We start from the raw sequence: 27077 nt of genomic DNA, 5'->3' as shown, positions 1-27077 counted from the left end.
CAGGTTCAAGTGATTCTCCCGCCTCAGTCTCCCAAGTAGCTGGAATTACAGGCACCCGCCACCACGCCTGGCTAATTTTTGTTTTTATTAGAGACAGTGTTTCACCATGTTGGCCAGCTGGTCTCAAACTCCTGACCTCAAGTGATCCACTCGCCTCAGATTCCCAAAGTGCTGGGATTACAGGCGTAAGCCACCATGCCCAGCCCCAAACACCTTATTTCTGATGCAGAACTAAACTGCAGAGCATCAAATTGGCCAGCTGCTAGAATTTCCTATGGTTTCCAAGCTGCCCTGTTCCTTCTTCAAAAGAAATCCTAATCCTGGTTTCACTCAGGCCAAAGGTGCCTTAAGACCCTAGCTGAGCTCTGCAACCACCATGGGATTCAGGCTCATGCTAATCTTCATGACAGGCTCTGATGCCCCAAACTGACAGCATTAAACATTTTATAACTGACCTATATGTGCAGCTGAATCTGGATCCTCAGGTTTATTCTACACCAGATCATGCCTCCTAGGCCTACAGAAATCCAGAAAACAAAATATCTTCCAGACTTCTCTCTGCTGACCTGACTAGCAGAAATGGGCTTTGACTCCATGCAGTTGTCCCCTGCACACAGACAGACAGGTCCAAGAGAACCTGCCAACAGAGGGCAGAGAACAGCCATGGAAAGGTAGATCGAATAACGCAGGAAAGACACTTCACAACACATCTCAATAGGAAAAGGAGAAAGTAATGTAGAAAAAGAAATGTAGTAAAGTATATAGAAAGCAAATACAGACTTTATTCAAATTCTGCATTCTTTACTTTAGCCCCATAAGGGAGAGACAGAATCCTGAAATCAGGTCAAACCTCTAGTTCCCCTCCAACTCCTACTTCCCTCCCAGCCACGCAGCAGTGCACAGTATGGTTGGAGATCTAAGATCCAGTTCATCTTCTCACAGATATTCAACAGCCTCAAAAGGCTGCTGTGGGCCAGGTGTGGTGGTTCATGCCTGTAATCCCAGCACTTTGAGAGGCCAAGGCAGGCAGATCACCTGAGGTCAGGAGTTCAAGATCAGCCTGGCCAACATGGCAAAACCCCATCTCTACTAAAAATACAAACTCCAGGCGTGGTGGCATGCACCTGTAATCCCAGCTACTCAGGAGGCTGAGGCAGGAGAATTGCTTGAACCCAGGAGGTGGAGGTTGCAGTGAGCTGAGATCGCACCTCTGCACTCCAGCCTGGGGGACAGAGCAAGTCTCTGTCTCAAAAAAAAAAAAAAAAAAAAAAAAAAAAGCAGGGGGATGGCACTGCTGTGATTGTTTAAAGGGTCAAGGGTTTTTACTTTGAATTCATACACATCTTTGTAAGTTCAAAATGTTTTCAAATCAGATCCCAGCTTCCAACTTACCTGAATAGATATATGTTTTAAAAGACAAACAGGTATCATATTCTAAGGACCAGAAATATCAGCTTTGTGAAAATACAGTCCAAACAAGTCATTTTCCCATGGAAATTGTTTCATAGACAGCCAATGATTCCTTAGAGAGGAATTTAAGAATCGTCAGGAGAAGCAACCACAAACATTTATTTTCTTGATGATTCAAGCTCCAGGTGAACCATATTTCACCTGTCTGCTCCATCCGGGCCTGGACTGGCACCTCTGTGAGTCTCCAGGAAGGCCCTGGTGGTCTTCTCTGCTGTCTCACACTTGGCCCATCTTCCTAGGTATATAGATTGTTTCCCTATTTTCCTATTCCACCCTTTGTCATTATTACCAACCCCAATAGTTATTTACGACCCCTTGGGAGCGTCCGATAGCATGAAGTCTCAAATATAATATTCCCTGAAATAATCTCCTCCCCACTCAATTTGAAATTCCACTTCACAAAATCTTTCACTAAAGAAAAAGTGGTAAGAGGCAAGTGGCAAGAGGGAAAGGTGTCCCCTTGCCTTTTAAGTCCTGCTAACTCCACAAATATCTGGCATAAAAAGAGGCAAAGGAAACATGGTTGTCACTGCTTCTAGAGACTGGAAATGCACTAGTCACTATTTTAATCTTCTGCTCTGTGTAGAATTTTCTATGGAAGCCAAAGACTGGGAAGAAGAGAAGAAATCTGAAGTAAAAATGGGCAAAACCGTACTGCAATATGTCATGAAGAACAAAGAGAAGCTAAGCAGTAGTGATGTAAGATTGGTGGGCAGACAGACTGAAAGCAAGAAGAACTGTGAAGAGGTTCCTGGAGAAACTCAAGCCTGAAATGCTAAGTGCCTAATCTAGGATGATGGGATAGTAATGGAGAGAGGAACAAATCTAAGGTAATTTGAGGAAAGAAACAACAGGATTAGGTGGCCAACTGGATATCCAAGACGAAAAACAGTCAAAGGCAGGGGTCGCAAAGGCAAAGGTGGTCATAGGCCAGGCAGGAAATGCAAATGGGAGAAGGAGCTGAGTGGAGACTGGCAAGCCATGAACCCTGGCTCCATCTAAAGTGGATGCTGGCCCTGGGATGGAGCCCAGAGTGGCCAGTTCTTACTCTGTGTTCTCTCTGGGTCTCTCCAGTCTCACTTCCCTCCAGTCCAGCCTCCACGATATGTTCAGGTGCCAAAGCGATCTTTTGAAACAAAAACCTAATTATGTCATGTCACTGCTTAAAATCTTTAAATGGTCCCCCTTGGAGGCTATGTTTTTCACACTGTTATTTTTAGCAGCAAAACTATTCCTTCAGATGAAAACGTACACGTAAAACAGAAAAAAGAAAAAAAAAAAAACCCAGCTGCTCCAGATGAAACAGTGGGAGTGGGCCCAGAAACCCTTCGCCTTCACCTCATTCTCAAACAGAACCCCTGAGGCACCTTCAGGGAACCTCTGGGCAGCAGCCTTCAAACAGTGGTAGCACAAAAAGGCTTTCCAGGGACTATGTTTGTGCAGATAGCTTTAAGGGAATCCATCTCCAGACCCTGAACTTCCTTATGTACTCAGTCCCAAAACTGATCTGCCTGAGAATGACCTGTGCTCACAACAGTTGTGCTGACAACAACCCTCCCAGTTTACAATAGAAAGGCATGCCCCTCCCCCAAGCCAAATTTTACTATGATGAATTATTCTAGGGTGTAAAAACTTTTGGAGCACCAAGAAAAAGGATATATACATCAAGTATTGGTCTAGGGAAATTTGTGAAGATGAATCAAAGTGCCTTCAATGAATGGGGCTTCCTGTCTTTCCCCACCATATCCATGTTCTGTGAAGAGTAAAGCTTGGCATTAAAATGGGGTGTTTTCAACTGAGCGGGGTGGTGTGTGCCTGTAGTTTCAGCTACTCAGGAGGCTAAGGCAGGAGGATCTCATGAGACTAGGAGTTCAAGTTTAGCCTGGGCAACATAGTGAGACCCTGTCTTCTGTTTTAAAAATATATAGAGATAGGGCAGGGCACGGTGGCTCACACCTGTAATCCCAGCACTTTGGGAGGCCGAGGCAGGTAGATCACAAGATCAGGAGTTCAAGACTAGCCTGGCCAAGAGACCAGCCTGGCCAATATGGTGAAACCCCGTCTCTACTAAAAATACAAAAATTACCCAGGTGTGGTGACAGGCACCTGTAATCCCAGCTACTTGGGAGGCTGAGGGAGGAGGAGAATCACTTGAACCCAAGAGGCAGAGGTTGCAGTGAGCCGAAATAGTGCCATTGCACTCCAGCTTGGGTGACAAGAGCAAAACTCTGTCTCTAAATAAATAAATATATAAACATCCTATCTCTCACCACTTACAAAAGTCAACTCGAAATGGATTAAAGACTTAAATGTAAGGACTGAAAACCATGAAAGCACTAGAAAAAATTTCAGGAAAAACCCTTTATGACATTGGACTGGGCAAGGATTTTTTGGATAAGATTTCAAAGGCACAGGCAACCAAAGCAAAAATGACAAACGGGATTGGATTGCATCATATTAAAAAGCTTCTTCACAGCAAAGGAAACGGTCAACAAAATGAAGAGGCAAGCTACAGAATGGAAGACAATATTTGCAACCTATACATCTAAACGGTTAATACCTAGACTATATAAGGAACTCAACAACTCAATAGCAAAAAAAAAAAAAAAAAAAAACCCAAATAATATGATTTTTAAAATGGGCAAAATAGACATTTCTCAAAAGAACGCATACAAATGGCCAACAGGTATATGAAAAAATGCTCAATATCACTAATCATCAGGGAAATGCAAATCAAAACCTCAATTAGATATCATCTCATCCCAGTTGGAATGGCTATTATCAAAAAGACAAAAAGTAACAAATGCTCATGAGGATGTGGAGAAAGGAGAACTTTTATACTAGTGGGAACATAAATTAGTATAGTCATAATGAAAAACAGTATAGAGGTTTCTCAAAAAATTAAAAACAGAACTACCATATTATCCAGTAATCCCACTAGTGGGTATTTATGCAAAGGAAATAGTATGCTGAAGAAATGTCTGCACTCCCATGTTTATTGCAGCTCTATTCACAGTAGCCAAGATATGGTATCAACCCAAGTGTCCATCAACAGATGAATGGATAAAGATAATGTGGTATATTTACACAATGGAATACTATTCAGCCATAAAAAAAAGAATGAATTCCTGTCATTTGCAGCAGCATAGATGAGCCTGGAGGACATTAAGTTAAGAAAAATAAGCCAGAAAGACAAACACCACAGGATCTCACTCATATGTGGAATCAAAAAAAACAAAAAACCTGATCTCTTAGAAGTAAAGAGTAGAATAATTGTTACCAGAGGTTGGGAAGCATAGGTAGGAGGGGTGGATGGGTTGAGGTGGGCCAACTAGTACAAAGTTACAGATAGACAGGGGGAGTAAGTTCCAGTGTTCCATTGCACAATAGGGTGATTTTGGTTAACAATATTATTGTATTTTTCAAAATAGCTAGAAGAGAGGATTTTGAATGTTCCTACCACAAAGAAATGATAAATTTTTGAGCTACTAATTGCCTTAATTTGATAATTATACACTATACATGTATCAAAACATCACATTGTATTTCATAAGTATATATAATTATTGTCAATTAAAAATAAAATAAAAAGAGAAAATTAAACTGAAAAGTTTTACAAGCCACAAAAATACTTCAGCTACATTGAATAAAATCCATGAATAAAAAAATTAAGGGCTGGGCGCAGTGGCTCACACCTGTAATCCCAGCACTTTGGGAGGCTGAGGCCAGCAGATCATGAGGTCAGGAGATCGAGAACATCCTGGCTAACATGGTGAAACCCCGTCTCTACTAAAAATACAGAAAATTAGCCGAGCAAGGTGGCGGGCGCCTGTAGTCCCAGCTACTTGGGAGGCTGAGGCGGGAGAATGGTGTGAATCCGGGAGGCAGAGCTTGCAGTGAGCCAAAATTGCACCACTGTACTCCAGCCTGGGGGACAGAGTGAGACTCCGTCTCAAAACAAAATTAAGTAACTAGCCAGGCATGGTGGCTCACGCCTGTAATCCCAGCACTTTGGGAGGCTGAGGTGGGTGGATTACCTGAGGTCAGGAGTTCGAGACCAGCCTGACCAACATAGAGAAACCCCGTCTCTACTAATAATACAAAAATTAGCCAGGCCTGGTGGCGCATTCCTGTAATCACAGCTACTTGGGAGGTGAGACACAAGAATTGCTTGAACCTAGGAGGGGGAGGTTGCAATGAGCCGAGATCCACCATTGCACTCCAGCCTGGGCAACAAGAGAAAAACTCCATCTCAAAAAAAAAAAAAAATTAACTTATTTCATAGTTGATGTACTTTATTCAATAAAATAGTTAAAAGTCTACTTTATCTGGCCTGGCGCAGTGGCTCACACCTGTAATTCCAGCACTTTGGGAGGCCGAGGAGGGTGGATCACCTGAGGTCAGGAGTTTGAGACCAGCCTGACCAACATGGAGAAACCCCATCTCTACTAAAAATACAAAAAGTAGCCAGGCGTGGTGGCACATACCTGTGATCCCAGCTACTCGGGAGGCCGAAGCAGGAGAATCACTTGATTCCAGGAGGTGGAGATTGCAGTGAGCCGAGGTTGCGCCACTGCACTCCAGCCTGGGCAACAAAGCGAGACTCCGTCTCGAAAAACAAAAACAAAAACAAAAAATCTTGTAATAATAAAGTTAGATTTCAATTTAAAATTGTGTGAGTGGGTTATTATTTTAAGGAGCTCATGAACAAAAATGTTTGAGCTCTACAGCTCAAAATAACACTTTGAAAATCAGTGACTAAACAATGACTCTTGATGCTACCAAACCTAAATCTTCCTTCTAATAATTATTTTCTAACGGCACCTTTACTAACTTAAAATAAAATGCATAGATAATACAACCTATCTCTACACATAATTTCAAAACATCAATAAAATGTCCTAACTGTAATATAGAAGAGAAATAACAGCCAGGCATGGTGGCAGACGCCTGTAATCTCAGCTACTCGGGAGGCTGAGGCACAAGAATCCCTTGAACCTGGGAGGTGGAGGTTGCAGTGAGCCGAGATCACGCCACTGCACTCCAGCCTAGGCAACAGAGTGAGACTCTATCTCAAAAAAAAAATAAAACTAGAGAAATAAAAGACAATAACTTATTTTTAAAAATAGGTATTTCAATATGTAAATGGTTGCATATAACTGTGATAGAACACTAAAGGAGGCACTCAACTAATTGTAATTAGATGCTTCCATCATCTAATTACAAGGAATGAACAAATTTAGATTTAAGAGATCAGAAGCCACTCCATAAAGAAAGATATGGCATTAAACACCAGTGTTAGGATAAGCAATAATAGACCAGATGTATTTATATATAACACCCTACACAACTGTTTGGTGCAATATTTGAAGACTCTGCAGAACTCAGGATCTCTAAATCATGCCGAATGCAGGACATTTATTTGACACCTAAAAGGTATTGCCAGTGTCAAGGTACAAGGATTAACAACCAAAACAAGATAAAATTCCTTCTCTCATGGAATACATTCTTAATTATGTGGAACTGTCCTCACATTGCAGAGTCTAACATCTGTGGCCTCCAACTACTACAATGCCAGTAGCACCCACTCTCATCACTATAGCAACCAAGAAAATGCCCCCTTCCTCCCCACCACCTCCCACCTGCCCTCCTCCCTCCTCCCCCCTGCCCCCACTACCTCCTGCACACCCACTACCTGCCAAAGTGCCCCTCCAGGAAAAGTACTACTGCTGTTCAGAGCCACTAGCCTGCAGGGTGGAGAACAAGAATCTCAGCCCACCAGGTGGTCCTGGCTCCATCTTCCTCTCCAGCCTCCTCTGCAGCCACATATGCCTTCTAAACATATAGAACTATCTATAATCCTCTAAGTGGGCCACGTTATTCCATGCCCATGGGTTTTCTGTCAGCCTGAAATGTTTTCTCTTCCCTTGCATTCTAATTACTCTTCTTTGAGGCTTAATCAGGCCACTTTTCAATTTAATTTAATACATTGGTTTTAAAGTAGGTACTTTCTACCCCATTAGATTGTGCATTCCATGAAAAGGAATTTTATTGTCCTTAATCTTTGTACCTCACATTGGCAACACATTTTAGAATTCAAATAAATATTTTCTTAATGGATATATGAGTATGGATGAAGGGATTCACTTTATTTTTATTTTTTTATTTGTATTTTGAGATGGAGTCTCACTCTGTCACCCAGGCTGGAGTGCAGTGGTGCCATCTCGGCTCACTGCAACCTCCATCCCCCGAGACTCAAGCAATCCTCCCACTTCAGCCTCCCAAGTAGCTGGGACCACAGACACACACCACCACACCTGGTTGCTTTCTTTTTTTTTTTTTTGTATTTTTGTATTTTTGGTAGAGATGGAGTTTCACTACGTTGCCCAGGCTGATCTCGAACTCCTGAGCTCAAGTGATCCACCCTCCTCAGCCTCCCAAAGTGCTGGGATCACAGGTGTGAGCCACTGTGCCCAGCCAGGAATTCACTTTAAAAGAAAAAGAAATTCCTCTGAGACTTCAGGGAAAGGTGGGACAATGGATTCAGGGATAGATTTAGTGATGGATAAATTGAACTTATCTGTTGAGCATTGAGCTTGGTCAGATATAAACATAACCTGCCACTCATCACAGTCTTCATCTGTGCCATGACAAATGTCTCTTTTGTACCTCTTCACAACATCATGGTCAGAGTCCATAACACTCTGCTCCCTTTTGGTTATTTAAAAACTCAGTCCAGTATGGCTTAAAACTCCAGTCTCAGGTCCAATGCAGAACTCATCGTAAGCCATGGCTTAAAGAACCTGCGGTGGAGAGGAGAATATGATCCCTTCTATTGATTCTGCTCCTCCTCTTCTAGTTCTCTGGAAGGTTCTCCTGAAGGGTTTTAGCTCCTTGGTGGTTGGGAACTAAGACGAGGGAAGGGAGGAAAAGAACAACTCTCTTTTTATTTAACAAGCTAGTTATCACAAACCACTGTTTGCTGACAGTCCATGCCAAACTGCTGTTTGGCAGATGTCAAAATGCTATCTTTCTTGGGCACGGTGGTTCATGCCTGTAATCCCAAGGCATTGGAAGGCTGAGGCAGGAGGATCACTTGAGCCCACGAGTTTGAGACCAGCCTGTGCAACATAGGGAGACCCTGTCTCTAAAACAAATTTTTTTTTTTAATTAGCCAAATGTGGTGGCACATGCCTGCAGTCCCAGATACTCGGGAGGCTGAGGCAGGAGGATCACTTGTGCCCAAGAGATTCGGGCTGCAATGAGCCATGATCACAACACTACACTCCAGCCTGGGCAACAGACCCCATCTTTAAAAAGGCCCCCAAAGTTCTGGCTTCTAAGTTACCCTGACCCTTGCACTTCCCCCCCTTCCCGCAGCCTAGGGATGACAGAAAGTTCCTAAGGTTGCTAATCTTCCCCCGCATTGCCTCACCTTCCCTTGAAAGGCTTCTCAGCTCTTCCACCACATTCACAGCCAGCTAATTCTCTGGATTAAATGCCCTCTGGTTTAAATGCTCAGAGTGAGTTCTGTTTTCCTGTTTGGACTCTAAATCTGGCAGCTAAACAAACAAACAAAAAAAAATGAATTTACTGCACTGAGAGCAAAGACTCTGGCTCCAAAACTGCCAAGTTCAAGGTTCACTGCTATCAGTGTGGGTCCATCCAGATGGAGTAATATAGAGGAGTGAAGAGACAGAACTAATTTCCCTTTTCTCCCAAAGGAACACAGGAGAGAAAATGAATTTGGAGAAAAGAGAGAGAAAAGGGCATTATAAATTTCCTGCTTCCCAATCCTCGGGACAATATGGGGAGGGGGTTACTTAAAAAGACAAGGATGTGACTGAAGCCCCCCCCCACCAAAAGTTGGGATGAGTCAAAGAGGGGAATTGACCTATATAAAAACCAAAAACACTAAAAAGATTGTAGTACTCCCTTCCTCCAAACAAGAAATAAAAATAAAATCAATAAATTCAAATTTCCCCATAGCAACTACTTCCTTGTTTTTTGCTTGTTTTGTTTTGTTTTGTGGTTTTTTTGTTTGTTTGTTTTTTGAGAAGGAGTCTCGCTCTGTCGCTCAGGCTGGAGTGCAGCGGCCCGATCTCGGCTCACTGCAAGCTCCGCCTCCCGGGTTCACGCCATTCTCCTGCCTCAGCCTCCCGAGAGAGGGAGTCTCACCATGTTAGCCAGGATGGTCTTGATCTCCTGACCTCGTGATCCGCCCGCCTTGGCCTCCCAAAGTGCTGGGATTACAGGCGTGAGCCACTGCGCCCGGCCAACTACTTCCACGTTTTTAAAAACACATCAACATCCTTTCCTCCAAATCTATTTAGTACCACTGCTTTGCTGAGCCCCTAAAGGCACACACTTAGTCTGCCTACCGGGTCATCCAGCAAAAGGCCTGTGCAGCCTGCCCTGACCAGAACTGAGCACAATCAGTCTCTCAGGGAGGGAGGCGTTTGCTGCCAAGGGGGAGTAAGGTGCTGAAGCTGAGTCTCCTGAGGACCCAGCAGTGTTAGAACTGGGGTATAACCCCTTCAGAGTCCCATGTCCATTCAACCAAAACCAGAATAACCCAGATTAACCATTCACTTCATTCAACCAAATTATAATAATTTTTTACTGTTTTAATGAAATTTATCATCAAAGAATAAAGTTTTTGCACCAATACACATGTTTTTAAAGTGGCTTTAAAACTGAAATAACAATGGACTATTTTTTCACATTAAAAAAAGATCTTCAGAAATAATAATATGGGCCAGGCGTGGTGGCTCACACCTGCAACCCCAACATTGGGAGTCCAAGGCAGGAGGATTGCTTGAGCCCAGGAGTTCAAGACCAGCCTGGGCAAATAGCAAGACCCCGTCTCTTTTATTTATTTTAAAAATTAAATAAATAAATAATTTTAAAAAAGAAACCTGGGGTTGGGCTTGGTGGCTCACTCCTGTAATCCCAGCATTTTGGGGGGCCAAGGTGGATGGATCACCTGAGGTCAGGAGTTCAAGACCAGCCTGGCCAACATGGTGAAATCCCATCTCTACTAAACACACAAAAATTAACCAGGCCTGGTCCTCCCAGCAACTTGGGAGGCTGCGGCAGGAGAATCGCTTGAATCCAGGATGCAGAGGTTATAGTGAGCCAAGATAGCACCACTGCATTCCAGCCTGGGTGACAGAGCAAGCCTCCATCTCAAAAAAAAGAAAAAGGAAACCTGGAACAGTATAAATCAAAATGTTCAGAGTGACTGTCTCTTTAGGAACAGTATGTGCTAGAATATATATATATATTTATTTATTTATTTTCTTTTCTTTTCTTTCTTTTTACTTAAGACAGGGTCTCACTCTGTCACCCAGGCTGAGGGGCAGTAGTGCGATCTCGGCTCACTGCAGGCTCAACCTCCTGGGCTCAGGCAATCCTTCTGTCTCAGCCTCCCGAGTAGCTGGGACTATGGGCATTCACCATCACACCTGGCTATTTGTTTTTTATTTTTTGTAGAGACAAGGTCTCACTATGTTGCCCAGGTTGGTCTTGAACTCCTCCTGCCTCAGCCTCCCAAAGTGCTGAGATTACAGGTGTTAGCCACCATGCCTGGCTGTATTTTTCAATAATTATGTATTACTTTTGTAATAAGAAGCTACATGTGGGTTTTTTAAGGTACCACAAGGATGAAAGAATACCAAAGGAGTTTTTGTAAATGTCACTGAAATAGGTCTGTAGTCTCCACTTACCGAATACACCAGTAAAGTCTGAGAGTTTTACATATAAATTTGCAGCATATTTGTTTATAAAGAAATATCACTTTAAAACACAACTTTATAGCTCTTTTATACAACCCCACCACAGTTAGTATGCAGCTCAAAAAATATTTGTTGAGTAGAATTGAGTAGTCTAGTATAAAATTTTTACAAATGATCTAGCTGAAGAAGAATACAGTGGAGTTGTTAGTTTGCATATGACAGTAAGTTCCTCCAGTTACACATCAGTCACATTTGATGTTACTGTCATCTACTTAAAACTCTTACCATGGTTTCTATAATAGCTCATACTCATAGTCATCCTTCCATCTCAATATCCAGCTGATGTCTCCCCATGATGAAGATCCTCTTCTTCCTCTGAGCTCGAAGCTCCCAATCTCCAGGCTCTAGTCCTCAGATTTCTGCATTCTTCTTTCCACACTCATTTCCTTGGTGAGTTAATCCATAACCATGCCATCACCCGTCACCTTGATGCATATAACTGACAGTAGAAAATGACCTTGTTTCACTGGGTGTGGGCATATGTGTCATTGTCACTACATATGTAAGGTATCTCAAAATTGCACAACCATAATTAGTAGAATTTTGTAGTACAACTCCCCAAGGAAAAGACTGCTTGGAAGATTTGAGGAAGAGTTGTTGGCACAAATGGCAACTCCTGCCTCCCCTCCCCCAAAAGCAAATCAAATAAAAATACTACATAAATAGAAAAAAAGTGAGCAAAGTATGGGTTTAAAATTCTCAGGTTAATGGTGTTATACCTTGTTTGGGGAAGGAAGGAAGAAACTATGTAAATGCAATAATTGGCCAATGGAAGGTAGAGAAAAAAGGTCTTAGAGTCTACATTTTTAAAACTCACTTACATGAACAAAGTACCCATTTTTATCAATCACATCTTTGTTTTTTAATTTTTCTAGCAGTCAGTCCCAGCCAGCTGATCAGATTACTCTCGTGTACTCAGCTTTAAGGCAAACCTAACTGCCTCCCTTCTCTTCCAATCAGATTTCTCCCCTTAAGCTTCTCCTACATATAAATTACAAGCCACCACTTAAACCCAGGGTATGTTAAATTTAGGTCCCGAAATAAGCTAAGAGCTAGCCTCAGACCCAATTCATAGAACATAGAGATTATAGATTTTTGGAATTAGAAGACAGCAATTTTGGGCTAATTTTTCATCAATCTTAACTGAAGGGTAGAACTACTAACCTTAACATCTAGCTAATAAATATGTTTCAGACAAGCAATACAGGAGAGAAGGAGATGGTTAAGGAGAACAGAACTTCCAAGGCTCAGAACCACTAACACCTCCAGAAGGGGTAAAGGAAGCATCTAATCATATCTAGGCCAATAAAGCTGGGCTGTGTTCTGGGATGACTGCTTTTTAGGGCAGTGCGTAAGGACACAGATTCCGGGACTTGCCAGCCAAGCAGAGGGGTTACTGTAAATATTTGTTATGGAAGTTACTCCTCAGAAAAGGGGTGCTAGCCAAACTAAACCAAGATCAAGAGCCAAGGAGAATCAACTGGGCTAGAGAATCAGAGGGGCAAAGATAGAGGCACAGACACAGAAAAAAGTAAGGTCAGCTTCTAGGAAGTGATAAGAGGGCAACAAAATGAATGGGATGCTTCAGATCCAGAGACTGAAATTCATTCTGATCCTACCAAACCTCACCAGGTTAAAGGTTTACCTTGAAGGTATAATACACCTGTGTGAGCACCTGGTCTTTCCTCTGAACCCCTGCTACTTCCTGGAGTTCAGGTTTTCTTCTGATTTGACAGGCAGAAGGTTGCTGTGTTTATTAGGGAGAGGCTTAGGGGAGGCTGGGAGCTCCAGGTGTGATCCTCTGATCCTCTGTAGCCTACCCACTCATTCAATTATTATAAGTAACCTGAGCATCTCCAGGAGTGCAGCCAAACACTCTGACACTCCCCTACAGCTGACTGTAGTGGTACACCCTCCATGACACCACACTGTCCAGGTTTTTTCCAACCACCTGGCAGCTGTTTCTCAGTCTCTTACCGATTCTTCCTTCTCTACCTGCCCCTGCGTTGATTGATGATCCTCAGGGATCTATTCTAGATTTTTTTTCCACTCAACTCTCTCTCTCTCTCTCTACGGTAATACCTATGCCTGTTGCTCCAATAACCAATTTCTGTATGCCAAGAATGAATCGCTAGTCCATTTCTATCAGCTTTCAAATCATATATCTAATTGTCCACAGGATATCTTCACTTGATGGTCTTGCAAGAACTTCGAACTCAACATCCAAACAAGACACATGATTTCCCTCCAAAATATATTCCCATCCAATGTTTTCCTACTCAGCAAAGGACACTATCATCCACATAGGTGCTCAGCCAAAAACCTCAATTATCCTTGAATTCTCCATCTCCCTCACTACTCTCCACATCTAAGCCTTGCTGGACACACCTCCAAAATATGCCCCAAATCTATCTTCTCTACTACCTCTACCCTATGCAGTTCAAACCACCATCATCCTTCATCTGGACTAATGTAACAATACCTTAACTTGTCTCCCAGCATCTAGTGTTGATCCACTCCAATCCACACTATAAACATTCAAAATGCAGTGCTGGTAAGAATCTTAGGCAGAGAAACTGAAGCAGTCCCTGCCCCGAAGCTTGGCAGTGAAGGAGCTGAAATGAACCAGACATGCAGATTTGAACTATATTAAAATTTTTTAAATTCTTTTTTTTAAAATGCAATGCTGGCAGTCACTCCTCTGCATAAAACCCTTGAATAGCTTCCCATTGTGCTTAGGATGAAATATAAACAACTGATCCTGAATTTCAAGGTGCCCCATGGTCAGGTCCCTGCCTCTCTTCAGCCTCGTCTCACATCACATCCCTCTTCCTCATCCTCTATACTCTAGACACACTGAACTTTCGTTCCTTTAATCTCTCTCATCTTTGCACATGTTGTTCCCTCTGCCTGAAACTTTCTTTGCACTTTTCATCTGATTACCTCAAAATCATTCTCAGGTCACAGCACAAACCTCCCTACTTCCTTTACAAATTATGTTCCCCCAAAAATGTGTACTCCAATAAGACTCTGTATTTTCTCAGTAATATTTCTGAAGCTTAATATTGTTCAAACTTCATTGTATTCGTGTGTGTTTATTCCCTTACCTCTACAAAATACTGTGTCCTCAGTCCCCAGCACAGTGTATGGCATAACAGACTCAATAACAGAATGAGTGAATGAGAAAAAAAAAAAAAAACGAATGACAAAATCAGGATGGGTTGAGCTCCTCAGGGTGAGGAGAGATAACAGGTGGATGCTGATGGAAACAGCATCAAGGACAACAAGACAAGAACCTGTCCTCCCAAGTCTGACAGGGCCAGGTACAGTAGATGTGTTTCAACCACATGGTTCTTTCTTCCTTGGCAATGGGTGCAGCCAGGGCTGTGACACTGGTGGTGCTGAGGCAGGTACACATGGGCACACAGTGCCCCTGCAGCTGAGTGCACCTAGCTCCCTGCTCAGCTAGGCCGCTTGCTACCTAACTTACCTCAAATGGACCCAATCAGTCCTCGTTGGACACTGTAAACAGGCATGCCTCATTCCACATTCAGTCCTGTCTCACTTTATCGAAAGTGGTGGGTGAACTGAGGGCACCCTCTACTCACATGAAGGTCTTGTGCATCTTCACAATTGCCTACATTGTCCCTCATAAGCCCCAAACCACTTTAACATAGTCCTATCTGATCAGTTAATGTCTTTTTAGGTACTGCTCAGACTCTCTTGAATAAAAATTGCTCAGTCTCTCAGATAGCAACCCCTCTCCTGCTTATCTACCTGAGATGGATCTGGATATATCAGGGGAAGGGGACTTCATAGCAGCAGGAAAAAGTTGCAACCCTTGAGGAAGTGCTCCTCCAGCTTCTTAAGATCTCCAGGCCAATGTCCCTTTGCCCCTGTTTGCTGCTTACTCTGCAGGCAACCATGGTCCAACTCTGTGCTAGTATAACTCTAGGGTCTCTCTCAGCCTGGAGACAGCCTGAGTGGTACCCTCTGGCAGAATAAATTGCACTGTCTTCCCCGGCACTATTTTTTCTGAGTGCGGTTGTGATCCTATTGCACCCCTCAGATGCATGCAACAGAAACCCTTCATAGTCTCTGTGCCAAGGGCTTCCCTGTTGCACATACGGAATGCCCCACATCTTGACCTCCAGGGTCAGATATCTCCATAAAATCTCACTGATGTCTCTTTCAAAATAACCTCTCCACGGTCAGGCACAGTGGCTCATGTCTAATCCCAGCACTCTTGGAGGCCAAGGTGGGTGGATCGCTTGAGCTCAGGAGTTCAAGATCAGCCTGGGCATCATGGTGAAACCTCATCTCTACAAAAAAGACAAAAATTAGCCAGGAGTGGTGGCACATGCTTGTGGTCCCAGCTACTTGGGAGGGTGAGGTGGGAGGATGCAGTGAGCCACTGCACTCCAACTTGGGCGACAGAGCCAGACCTTGTCTGAAAAAAGAAAAAAAAAAATTCTGGCCAGGCACAGTGGCTCATGCATGTAATCCCAGCAATTTGGGAGGCTGAAGCGGGCAGATCACCTGAGGTCAGGAGTTGGAGACCAGTCTGGCCAATATAGCGAAACCCTGTCTCTACTAAAAATACAAAAACTTAGCCGGGTGTAGTGGTGGACGCCTATAATCCCAGCTACTCAGGCTGAGGCACAAGAATTGCTTAAACCTGGTAGGCGGAGATGGCAGTGAGCTGAGATCGTGCCACTGCACTCCAGCCTGGGCAACGGAGTGCAAAACAACAACAACAACAACAAATGTCCACTTAATGTCTACGTTTCTTTTCCTATCATCTAGTTCTAGTCTTACCAGGCTATGTCCACGCTCAGCAAGAAAGAATGCCATGATGAATTTAATGATGTCTGTTATGGACAGATGATAAAGGAGTCAAGCCATGAATAGTGTATTTGCTGATATCATCTGTTTCCTCAAATCCATCAATATAAATTAATCTGCCCTCTTTATTTGTATCTACTAAAATCCTACTCATCATCCAAGACTAGGTCATACAGCTCATCCTGCTCTGACTTAACACCATTTATTATTTGGCTATTTAATACTGGTATTAGTTTATAAAGGTTAATAGTAAATAGAACTTATTTTTAATACTTGAAATGGCTTGAAGAATGGTGGTATCACTAACACAAAGTATGACTCGTTTTAAGGAATACATGAATGGCTAATTATAGAAGGTGTCTGGTCCTCTGGCTATCAGAAAAGAGATCTAAGAGTTCTCCAAAGGTAGTATTAATGAACTCTTCTGGAAAAAAAAATAAAATAAAATAAAACCAATTCACTTAAACCAAAGAAAAGAGCATTAAGTCTGGTCATTACACCTCAATAGTAACAGGAACATGAGATCATTTAATATGATTCTGCATCCAGTACTGCTCTACCACATGACACATTGTATTACAGTTGGTTGTATGCAGCCCAAGATTCCCTTTTCTCTGCAGATCAGTGACTCTTCGTGGAAAGAGGTTCATGCTCTATCACACAATAATATTAAGAAGATTACCATCGGCCGGGCGCGGTGGCTCAAGCCTGTAATCCCAGCACTTTGGGAGGCCGAGACGGGCGGATCGCAAGGTCAGGAGATCGAGACCATCCTGGCTAACACGGTGGAACCCCGTCTCTACTAAAAAATACAAAAAATTAGCCAGGCGAGGTGGCGGGTGCCTGTAGTCCCAGCTACTCGGGAGGCTGAGGCAGGAGAGTGGCATGAACCTGGGAGGAGGAGCTTGCAGTGAGCCGAGATCTGGCCACTGCACTCCACCCTGGGCGACAGAGCAAGACTCTGTCTCAAAAAAAAAAAAAAAAAAAAAAAGAAGATTACCAACAATGCTTCCTTCAATTGAGGATTTGAGAAACCACAGAGAGGCAACAACATTTTTCTTGACTTTAACATATATACAATGGATGCTCGTCATAATAAAAACACAATTTTGCCCACTCCAATAAAAACTCCAAGGGAGCAAGGACATTGTCCAGTGTTTTCATTACTGTAACTCCAGTGCCTGACTCATAGTAGGTAATCTATATATATTTTACTACTGAACAGTTACTACTTAATAAATATTAGATGAAGATAATACACAGAACAAAAGTTTAATATTTCTATTCTACAACCTGTCTGTCATTTGAAAGAGGCAGTCATCTTTATTCCAGATTCTTCCTTTCCTACTGTGTCTTTTGTGCAGTGAGAACAAAATTAAGCATGCAATCAAAATGGATCATAGACATAAAAGACCTAAATGTAAAAGCTGAAATCATAAAACTTTTAGATATAGGAGAAAATGTAGGAAAAAAAAAATCTCTGTGACCTGTTATAAGGGAAGATTTCTTATGCAGGATACAAAAAACACTAGCCATACAAGAAAAAAGCAAAAAATTAGACTTCACCAAAATTTAAAACTTCCGCTCCTCAAAAGACACTATAACGAAAACAAAACGGCAAGCCACCAAGTGGGGGAAAATATCTTTAATTCATATACTCACAAAGGACTTGTATCCAGAATATATAAAGAACTCTTAAAACTCAGTAACAAGAAGCCAAACATTCCAGTTTTTTAAATGGGCAAATAATTTGAATAGATTTCACCAAATATGAGATACTGATGACAAAAAAGCACATAAAAAGATGCTCCAAGTCATTAAACATTAGGAAAATGCAAATTAAAACCACAATGAGGCAGCACTACACATCTACTAGAATGATTTTTTTTTTTTTTTTTGAGAAACTGACGATACTAAGGCCAGGTGCAGTGGCTCACGCCTGTAATCCCAGCACTTTGGGAGGCCGAGGCAGGCGGATCACGAGGTCAGGAGATCAAGACCATCCTGGCTAACACAGTGAAACCCCGGCTCTACTAAAAATACAAAAAATTAGCCAGGTGTGGTGGCGGGCGCCCATAGTCCCAGCTACTCAGGAGGCTGAGGCAGGAGAATGGCCTGAACCCGGGAGGTGGAGTTTGCAGTGAGCCGAGATCATGACACTGCACTCCAGCCTGGGCGACAGAGCGAGACTCTGTCTCAAAAAAAATAAAAAAGAAACTGACAATACTAACTGCGGGCAGGGATGCAAAGCAACCAGAACTCCCATATAATGCTAGTAAGTGGAAAACTGTACAGATGCTTTGGAAAACAGTATGGCACTTCTCTTTTTAAAAAATGTATCTTATTTTATTAATAAATTAGTAACTTTTTTTTTTTTTTTTTTGAGACAGGGTCATGCTCTGTTACCCAGGCTGGAGTACAGCAGCAAGATCATGACTCACTGCAACCTCCGCCTTGTAGACACAGATGATCCTCCCACTTCAGCTTCCCGAGTAGCTGGGACTACAGGCCTGGGCCACCACACCCAGCTAATTTTTGTATTTTTTGTAGAGATGGGGTTTCGCCATGTTGTCCAAGCTGGTCTCAAACTCCTGGACTCAAGCAATCTGCCTGCCTTGGCCTTCCAAAGTGCTGGGATTATAGGCATGAGCCACTGCACCAAACTGGCAATTTTTATTTATCAAGTAAAACATTCACTTACAACAGGACCTAATATTTCACTTCTAGGCATTGATCTTAAAAAATGCAAACATATGTCCACAAAGACTTCAATGTGAGTGTTCATAGCAGCTTCCAAAAAAGTGGAAAACAGCCCAAATATCCATAATCAGATGAATGAATAAATAAACTGCTGTATGTCCATACAATGAATTATTGCTCAGCAGTAAAAATGGACAATTTTTTTTTTTTTTTTTGAGACAGAGTCTTGCTGTGTTGCCAGGCTGGAGTGCAGTGGCGCCATCTTGGCTCACTGCAACCTGTCTCCTGAGTTCAAGAGATCCTCCTCCCTCAGCCTCCTGAGTAGCTGGGACTACAGGCGTACACCATCACGCCCAGCTAGTTTTTGTATTTTTAGTCAAGACAGATTTTCACCATGTTGGCCAGGCTGGTCTCAAACTCCTGACCTTCCATGATCCACCCACCTTGGCATCCCAAAGTGCTGGGATTACAGGAGTGAGCCATCGTGCCTGGCCAAACTATTAATATACATAAAAACATGACTAAATATCAAATACAGTGTGCTGAGTTAAAGAAGCCAAATGCAGAATGCAAAATACATACTCTGTGACTCCATTTACATGAAACTCTACAAATCTACAGTGATAGAAACCAGATCAGTGTGGATTGCAATGAGTGGGGAGTAAATGCAAAGGGTAATAAGGAAATTTGGGGGCAGTGGTGGGGTGGTGACAGAGATGTTCTATATCTTGATTGGGAAGATGATTACACAGGTATATACATCTGTTAAAACTCACTGAATTGTACATTTTAAATGGGTACATCTTCTTGTATATAAATTATATTTCAATAAAGTTGAAAAAAGCATTTTGAAACGGTTATTTAAAAGTATTTTTTGTTATCAATAGTAGCTGGCCAACAAATCATTATAGAGATTAAGCAGCCCATTGGTAATATAAGGTTATCCTTGCTCCATTAGCCTTCTGAAACATACCAGAAGAACGAGTCCTCTGTCAGTGGAAATGGAGGTTAATTTCTTATTCAATTCACAGAAGTTAAAGAGTGTGAATATGCACACTTCTCATCATTAGCTTAAGTCAAATTTTAAAAAATCAGACCAAGCAATAAGAATTAAAATTAACCTTTTTCCATTGAGGGAAAACTAAACACTTTTCTTCTTCTTTTCTTTTTTCTTCTTTCTTCTTCTTTTCATTTTATTTTATTTTATTTTATTTTTGAGACAGAGTCTCACTGTTTCCCAGGCTGAGTGTGGTGGCATGATCATGGCTCACTATAGCCTCAAGCTCCTAGCCTCAAGCCGTCCTCCCACCTCAGCCTCCTGAGTAAAAAAAAGGAGTCTCTCTTCCTCACCTCCTCTCCTTTCTCAATCTCTCTTATCAGAGTTAATGTCTGTCATCAGTCTGATGTGTTTTCTTTTTTTTTTTTTTTTTGAGATGGAGTCTTGCTCTGTTGCCCAAACTAGAGTGCAGTGGCAAGATCTAGACTCACTGCAATCTCCATCTCCCAGGTTCAAGCAATTCTCCTGCCTCAGCCTCCCAAGCAGCTAGGATAACAGGCATACACCAACACACTCGGCTAATTTTTGTATTTTTAGTAGAGACAGGGTTTCGCCATGTTGGCCAGGCTGGTCTCAAACTCCTGACCTCAGGTGATCTGTTTGCCTTGGCCTCCCAACGTGCTGGGATTACAGGCATGAGCCACTGCGCCCAGCCTAATGTGTTTTCTTCCAGGCAATTTCTATATATTCATTCTTGTTTTAAAAAATGCATGCATGTGAGATATAAATAGGATAATATTATTGGTATTATTATGTAACTTGCTTTTTATAGGCTGTGATTTTCTATTTCTTTTGTATCTTCTTGTCATGCCTGATTAAAACCGTACACATGAAAATCCTGCCAAAGGTGAAGTCTAGGAATAGGGAGGAACTCAGTTAATCTCACTATTATATAGCCCATTAATTACTCATAATAGGATGGATTTAGGCTCACATTCAGCTAAACAATGAGGATCCTAAAGAATGCTAACACAAGGCTAGCCTGAAAAGTTCTTATAAGAGATAGGGAGAAGGTTCTTAAACAGGGAAATCTCAGGATGAAAACAATGTTCCAAGAAGAATAAAATGGCAACAGTATATATAATATAGAATAGAATTAGACAGCACGGAGACTAGTTAAGTGGCTAATACAGAATAGTAGATTAGAAGAAATGAGATTCTGGATTACAGTGGTGGCCAGTAGAATGGAGAGAAGCTTTTACTGAATTCTAACAAGGCAGACTTGTAGAGCGGAGGAAACAAAAGATTTGAACTAGAACAGCTAGATTTGAGTCCCAGCTCTGAAATTTACTAGCTGTGTGACCTTTGGCAAGACACTTCTTCCATATCTCAGTTTCCCTGTCAATAAAAGGAACATCTTGAAATATCAGAGCCTTTAACTTTTTTTTTTCTTTAACAGCAGAACTATTTTTTTTTTTCAGTTAAAAAGAAAATCTTCAAGGAAGCCAGTACATTTAATTTGTAAAACAAATAAAAGCAAGATTGTTCTGGTTGAAGCATAGGTAAAGGGCTCAGAGCCTCAGCTAGCCTTCATTTCAACCTTGTCAGCCACTTCTGAGGCATCCTTCAGAAATCTCCAGAGGGCTGAGGAACAAAGTTTGAGAAATCTCTAAAGACTTTACTATCAACTCTATTATCACTTACTTAAGGGGGTAAAATTGACAGAGGTGCCTAGAAAAGTAACAATGAATTTAATAGTGCCACAGAATCACATGACAGAAAGGGCGAATTGACTTTTCCTAAATCTGCCTGCTTCTTCTTGCAGGTTGAACCCAATTTAATGTCTAAAACCTCATCTAACCCTTGTGCAAACAGTCATCTAACACGTATATAAACAATATGGACACAATTTACTGCCTAACAATTCAGCTCCTCCACTTCGGGGTCCGCAAATGAGTCAGAAGTTCTCCTTATCAAGCCAAAGCTTGTCCCCCATCACTAAATAAAAGTTCTTTATCTTCTGGAACTAAACCAAGTAAATCTAATCGCTTCTTCATCATGACAGTCCTTCAATTGTTTGAGGAGAGCTATCACATCTGCCTTATTTCCCTGAATTCTCCCTTGCTCTGGCATGGCATGAATGTCCCAGGGAGGCAGTCTGCTCCTGTTTTGGATCAAGTCGAATTTTTTTTTTTTTTAACAGAATCTCACACTGATCTCAGCTCACTGCAACCTCCATCTCAGGTTCAAGTGATTCTCCTGCCTCAGCTGGGATTACAGGCATGTGCCACCATGTCTGGTTACTTTTTTGTATTTTTGGTAGAGATGGGGGTTTCACCATGTTGACCAGGCTGGTCTCGAACTCTTGACCCCAAGTGATCTGCCTGCCTTGGCTTCCCAAAGTGCTAGGATTACAGGTGTGAGCCACCACGCCCAGCCCGAGTCAGTATTTTTAAGCATCTAAGCGCAAGTAGGTTTTCATTTATTCATGGCTTTAAAGAGACTTAATTAATCAAGCCAGATGATCCTCCTTTAAAAAATGACTAGCTGGCTGGGCACGGTGGCTCAAGCCTGTTAATCCCAGCACTTTGGGAGGCCGAGACGGGCGGATCACGAGGTCAGGAGATCGAGACCATCCTGGCTAACAAGGTGAAACCCCGTCTCTACTAAAAAATACAAAAAACTAGCCAGGCGAGGTGGCGGGTGCCTGTAGTCCCAGCTACTCGGGAGGCTGAGGCAGGAGAATGGCGTAAACCCGGGAGGCGGAGCTTGCAGTGAGCTGAGATCTGGCCACTGCACTCCAGCCTGGGCGACAAAGCGAGACTCTGTCTCAAAAAAAAAAAAAATGACTAGCTTTGGTAAGTGTAAACAGAACCCAAATTCATTATTTGTTTTTGTTGTTGTTGTTTAGACAGGGTCTTGCTCTGTCATCCAGGCTGAAGTGTAGTGGCACAATCATGGCCCACTGCAGCATTGACCTCCCAGGCTCAAGTGATTCTCTCACCTGAGGCTCCTGAGTAGCTGAGACTACAGGAGTGCACCACCACACCTGGCTAATTCTGTATTCTTTTTTGTAAAGACAGGGTTTTGTCATGTTACCCAGGCAGGTCTTGAACTCCTGGACTCAAGCAATCCACCTGCCTCATGTTCCCAAAGTGCTGGGATTACAGGTATGAACCACTGCACCTGGCCCTAAAAATATTCTTTTCTTGCTAAACATTAGCTGCTTCCAGTGTATTAGAAGTAGATTGCCAAACCTTTTGGCCCAAAGCAAATTGTAAAGAAATTTAGCTAGGGATGCAAAAACATCTAAGACTCAAGGTCCAGTGAAGTAGGCATAAATAACATAAATAAAGAGAAGCATCCTGATTTCAAAGCTTGCATCTAACAACCAACTCCCAGGGAAATGTAGTTCTCATGATTACAAATTCAGTTATCACCAAAATGACATGAAATATCAATGCTAGAAGGAAAGCTTCATTCACCATTCCCTATCCCACCCACCCCATAAATCTACTACCAGGTCTGTGAAATCAGGATCTGTGGCTTGGGCCTCAGTATCTGCCAGTCTGGGTAGTTTGGGGGATAGGGAAAAGGAAGTATGACTGAGTCCCTAAGGAGAAAGCAAGCCAGCATAGCCACAGTCCGTGATGCCTGTGGGAGCACTGAGCCTTTACGGTTTCCTGTGCTCCAGTTGTCTTGGTAACCTGAGGCCTCCTTATTTGTGTTGGCATCATGGGGCCAAAAGCGGAAGCAAAGCTGGAACACCAGGAAGACTTGCAGGGAAAAAAAATGTAGATAATGCAGCAGTTATGCCACAGGAGGGTCAAGCCTAGGGCAGAAGAATTACCTGGTTGGGGGTGGGAAGGTAGTGTCTTGTAAAAATCAGATCTGGGTTCTACCTTCAGCATTTCTGATTCAGTAGGTCTAGGATATGCTCAGGAACCTGCAATTTTAAGAAGCTACCACCTACCAAGTAAGTCAAAGACCACACTTTTAAAACTCCAGCTACAAATCAGCAGTTAGGAAGAGAAAGTATAACCATTTAATCAATTTCAAAAAGCTGATATTCTAGCACAGTAATCTCAACACTCGGGTAGAGGGCATATTTTGTCTTCCAGGAACATTTGGCAGGATTTGGAGACATTTTGGTTGTCACAACTGAGATAGTATCACTGGCATCTACTGAGTAGCTGCTGAGCATCCTACAATGCGCACAGGACAGCACCCCACAACAAAGGATTATCCTCCAAAATGTTAACAGTGTCACAGCTGAGAAACTCTGTGCATGAGGATATTCCACTCTCCCAACAACCACCCCCTCCCCTCGCCCATTAGCCTCAATCTATTGGAAATCAATGCTACACAGTTTAGGTCACAATGCAGAGACTTATGTGAGATCCCCTGAAAAACTTTTGAGACCCCAGAAATCTTTTTCAAAATAGTGAATTTCATTAAACAGATAGATATGGAAAAGATTAGAACAGACAATAAAGGAAAGTAAGTACAGGAAACAAGGGTGAACCAAAAAAAAGAATCAAGAGAGGCTGAGGCACTGGGTGACAGCAGCGGGAAATCAATGCTGCCCCTCAGTGAATGCAGCCCATTTGTAAAGAGATGATAAACCCATGAAAAATAACATAGGCACAAAAAAGGAAAAATGGATAAAGGAACTGTGTAGAAGTAGCTTTAGGATTTGTCAAGTGTAAATCTGGATGAAAAAAGGACATTAGAGATTCTTCTGCAAAAGAATGCTTAAATAAAAATTCTGGCCGGGCGCGGTGGCTCAAGCCTGTAATCCCAGCACTTTGGGAGGCCGAGACGGGCGGATCACGAGGTCAGGAGATCGAGACCATCCTGGCTAACACGGTGAAACCCCGTCTCTACTAAAAATACAAGAAAATTAGCCGGGCGAGGTGGCGGGCGCCTGTAGTCCCAGCTACTCAGGAGGCTGAGGCAGGAGAATGGCGTGAACCCGGGGGGGCGGAGCTTGCAGTGAGCCGAGATCGCGCCACTGCACTCCAGCCTGGGGCACAGAGCAAGACTCCGTCTCAAAAAAAAAAAAAAAAAAAAAATTCTACGGCAAAGACAACAGGACTTCTAGAAGGAGGTCAAGAATTATATCAGAAAGGAAAAAAATTCTAGGTATTTACAACCCTCTACTCCTAATCACCCCAAGATAGGTGGATCCAGAAACTGCACCTTGGTTTTACTGAGCAGAGATCATGAGAGGGAAGGGAAAGTGGAGAAGCAATTGCATATCAAAGAATTTTTTTTTTTTTTTTTCTGGAGACAGGGTCTCACTCTGTCACCCAGGCTGAAGTGCAGTGCAGTGGTGCAATCTTGGCTCACTGGAGCCTCAGCCTCCTAGGTTTCAGTGATTCTCCCATCCCAGCCTCCGGAATAGCTGGGATTACAGGCATGCGCCACCACGCCCAGTTAATTTTTGTATTTTTAGAGACAGGGTTTCACCATGTTGGCCTGGCTGGTCTTGAACTCCTGGTCTCAAGCAATCTGCCTGCCTTGGCCTCCCCAAGTGTTGGGATTACAGGTGTGAGCCACTGTGCCCAGCCCATCATCTATTGTCTGTAATAATTTAGAAAACTGGTACCAGGATTATGAAATTAACTATACAGTGTCTGGCATAACACCAAGCTTAAATGGTCACTCAGTAGACTTCACAATAATGGCCACTTTATGCTTCTGGATGCAAAACGTTGGGAGAGTTTGAAGTGGATATGAATTTGAGAATGTGTTTTATTGTAGGAAAAGTAATGGAAACATAAGCATCTTTTTCTAATCACAGGAAAGTTTAAGGTTTTGGTGAAAGCAAGCATAACTGAGTTTAAAAACAGTCTAGAATAAGAAAAGGGTAATAGAAGAGGAAGGAAGGCAGAAGTGGACCATGCAGAATAAACAATCAAGCCTAGCTTTTTAAAAAATCTGAGGTCTTACTAAAGAGAAAGGAGGAAAAGGGAGGATTTCAACATAAGAGTGTTAAAGGTGGAAAAGAGCCAGAAAGGACTGTAGGGCTTTAAAAAAAAATCAGTGAAGCAGTAATGGTGTATGTTGGCGAAGAGAAGTGTAGAGTTGAGAGAAGGGAGAGAATTTATAGTAGAGGAAGTTAGTGTGAAGTTTTCCTCTCAAGATGCCCAGCAGAGCAAAGAAGGAATGAAGGCAAAGGCCACTGGGCATAGGGTAGGGCTGGGGCTAAAACAGCATGGGAGAAAGCAACAGGGCCCAAAGCAAGACATTTTTCTTTTCTTTTTTTTTTTTTTTTTTTTTGTTATTATTAATTGACCCAGATTTGCTTGTTTGGGACCAAAGGCAATGCAGAGTTTAAGGTTCTTTATAATTTATAAAGTAATCGCCTTTGGCCCAACACAGATCATAAGGATCATGACAGAATTAGTGTCTCTGAGACAAATACAAAATACCATTTTAGTGTTGATTTTAGAAGAGAAGTCAGGCTAATAAATTGCTGTGTTGTAGAAATACTATGGTGAAAGGGCCGGGCGCGGTGGCTCAAGCCTGTAATCCCAGCACTTTGGGAGGCCGAGACGGGTGGATCACGAGGTCAGGAGATCGAGACCATCCTGGCTAGCACAGTGAAACGCCGTCTCTACTAAAAAATACAAAAACCTAGCCGGGTGAGGTGGCGGGCGCCTGTAGTCCCAGCTACCTGGGAGGCTGAGGCAGGAGAATGGCGTGAACCTGGGAGGCGGAGCTTGCAGTGAGCTGAGATCCGGCCACTGCACTCCAGCCTGGGCGACACAGCGAGACTCCGTCTCAAAAAAAAAAAAAAAGAAATACTATGGTGAATTAAACAGCTTTAACTTTTTCTGTCAGCCACAGGATAAATACAGAAACTGTATAGTTATATACACATCCACAGAAGATAGTAGCCTAACATATATGCTAAAACTGTGAGTTGTTTGTCTCTGTATACTGTAGTCCAAGGCTCCCATTTCAAGAAATGTTTTACTTGGTTCAAAATGTATAGGGCCTGTTAGAGGGCTACACAGAAAAAAGGTTAAAAATAAAGACAGTAAAATGAGGGAGAGGAAAAGTAGAAGTGCAGCACTACTGATCCAGAAAAACTGAGGCATCAGTCACAAAGAATTCAATCAAGTCAGTGAGGGGAAAATGGCAGAAGGGTCAAACAAGAAAAAGGCTCAACACCATATTATTAATCTGAGAGCCTCACTTTGGGTTTTAAGTCAAATATTGAATTAGATTGTGCAACTCTTCTATTTTTATTTTTAAAT

At 42.5% G+C, this 27077-nt stretch overlaps 1 protein-coding gene across 1 annotated transcript in view; it reads right to left on the bottom strand.

The window, feature by feature from the left end:
* The window catches only part of RGP1 (RGP1 homolog, RAB6A GEF complex partner 1), a 48946-nt gene that overhangs the window by 1949 nt on the left and 19920 nt on the right, over positions 1-27077 (bottom strand). Inside the window, exon 10 of the transcript XR_001895737.3 lies at positions 11493-11706. The gene's annotated coding sequence lies outside the window, so the exon portion shown is untranslated. The remainder of the gene's footprint in view (positions 1-11492; positions 11707-27077) is intronic.

The sequence above is a fragment of the Papio anubis genome, chromosome 13, assembly GCF_008728515.1.
Source record: "Papio anubis isolate 15944 chromosome 13, Panubis1.0, whole genome shotgun sequence".
NCBI classification, from domain to species: Eukaryota; Metazoa; Chordata; class Mammalia; order Primates; family Cercopithecidae; genus Papio; species Papio anubis.
This window is presented reverse-complemented; position numbering and strand designations above follow the sequence as displayed.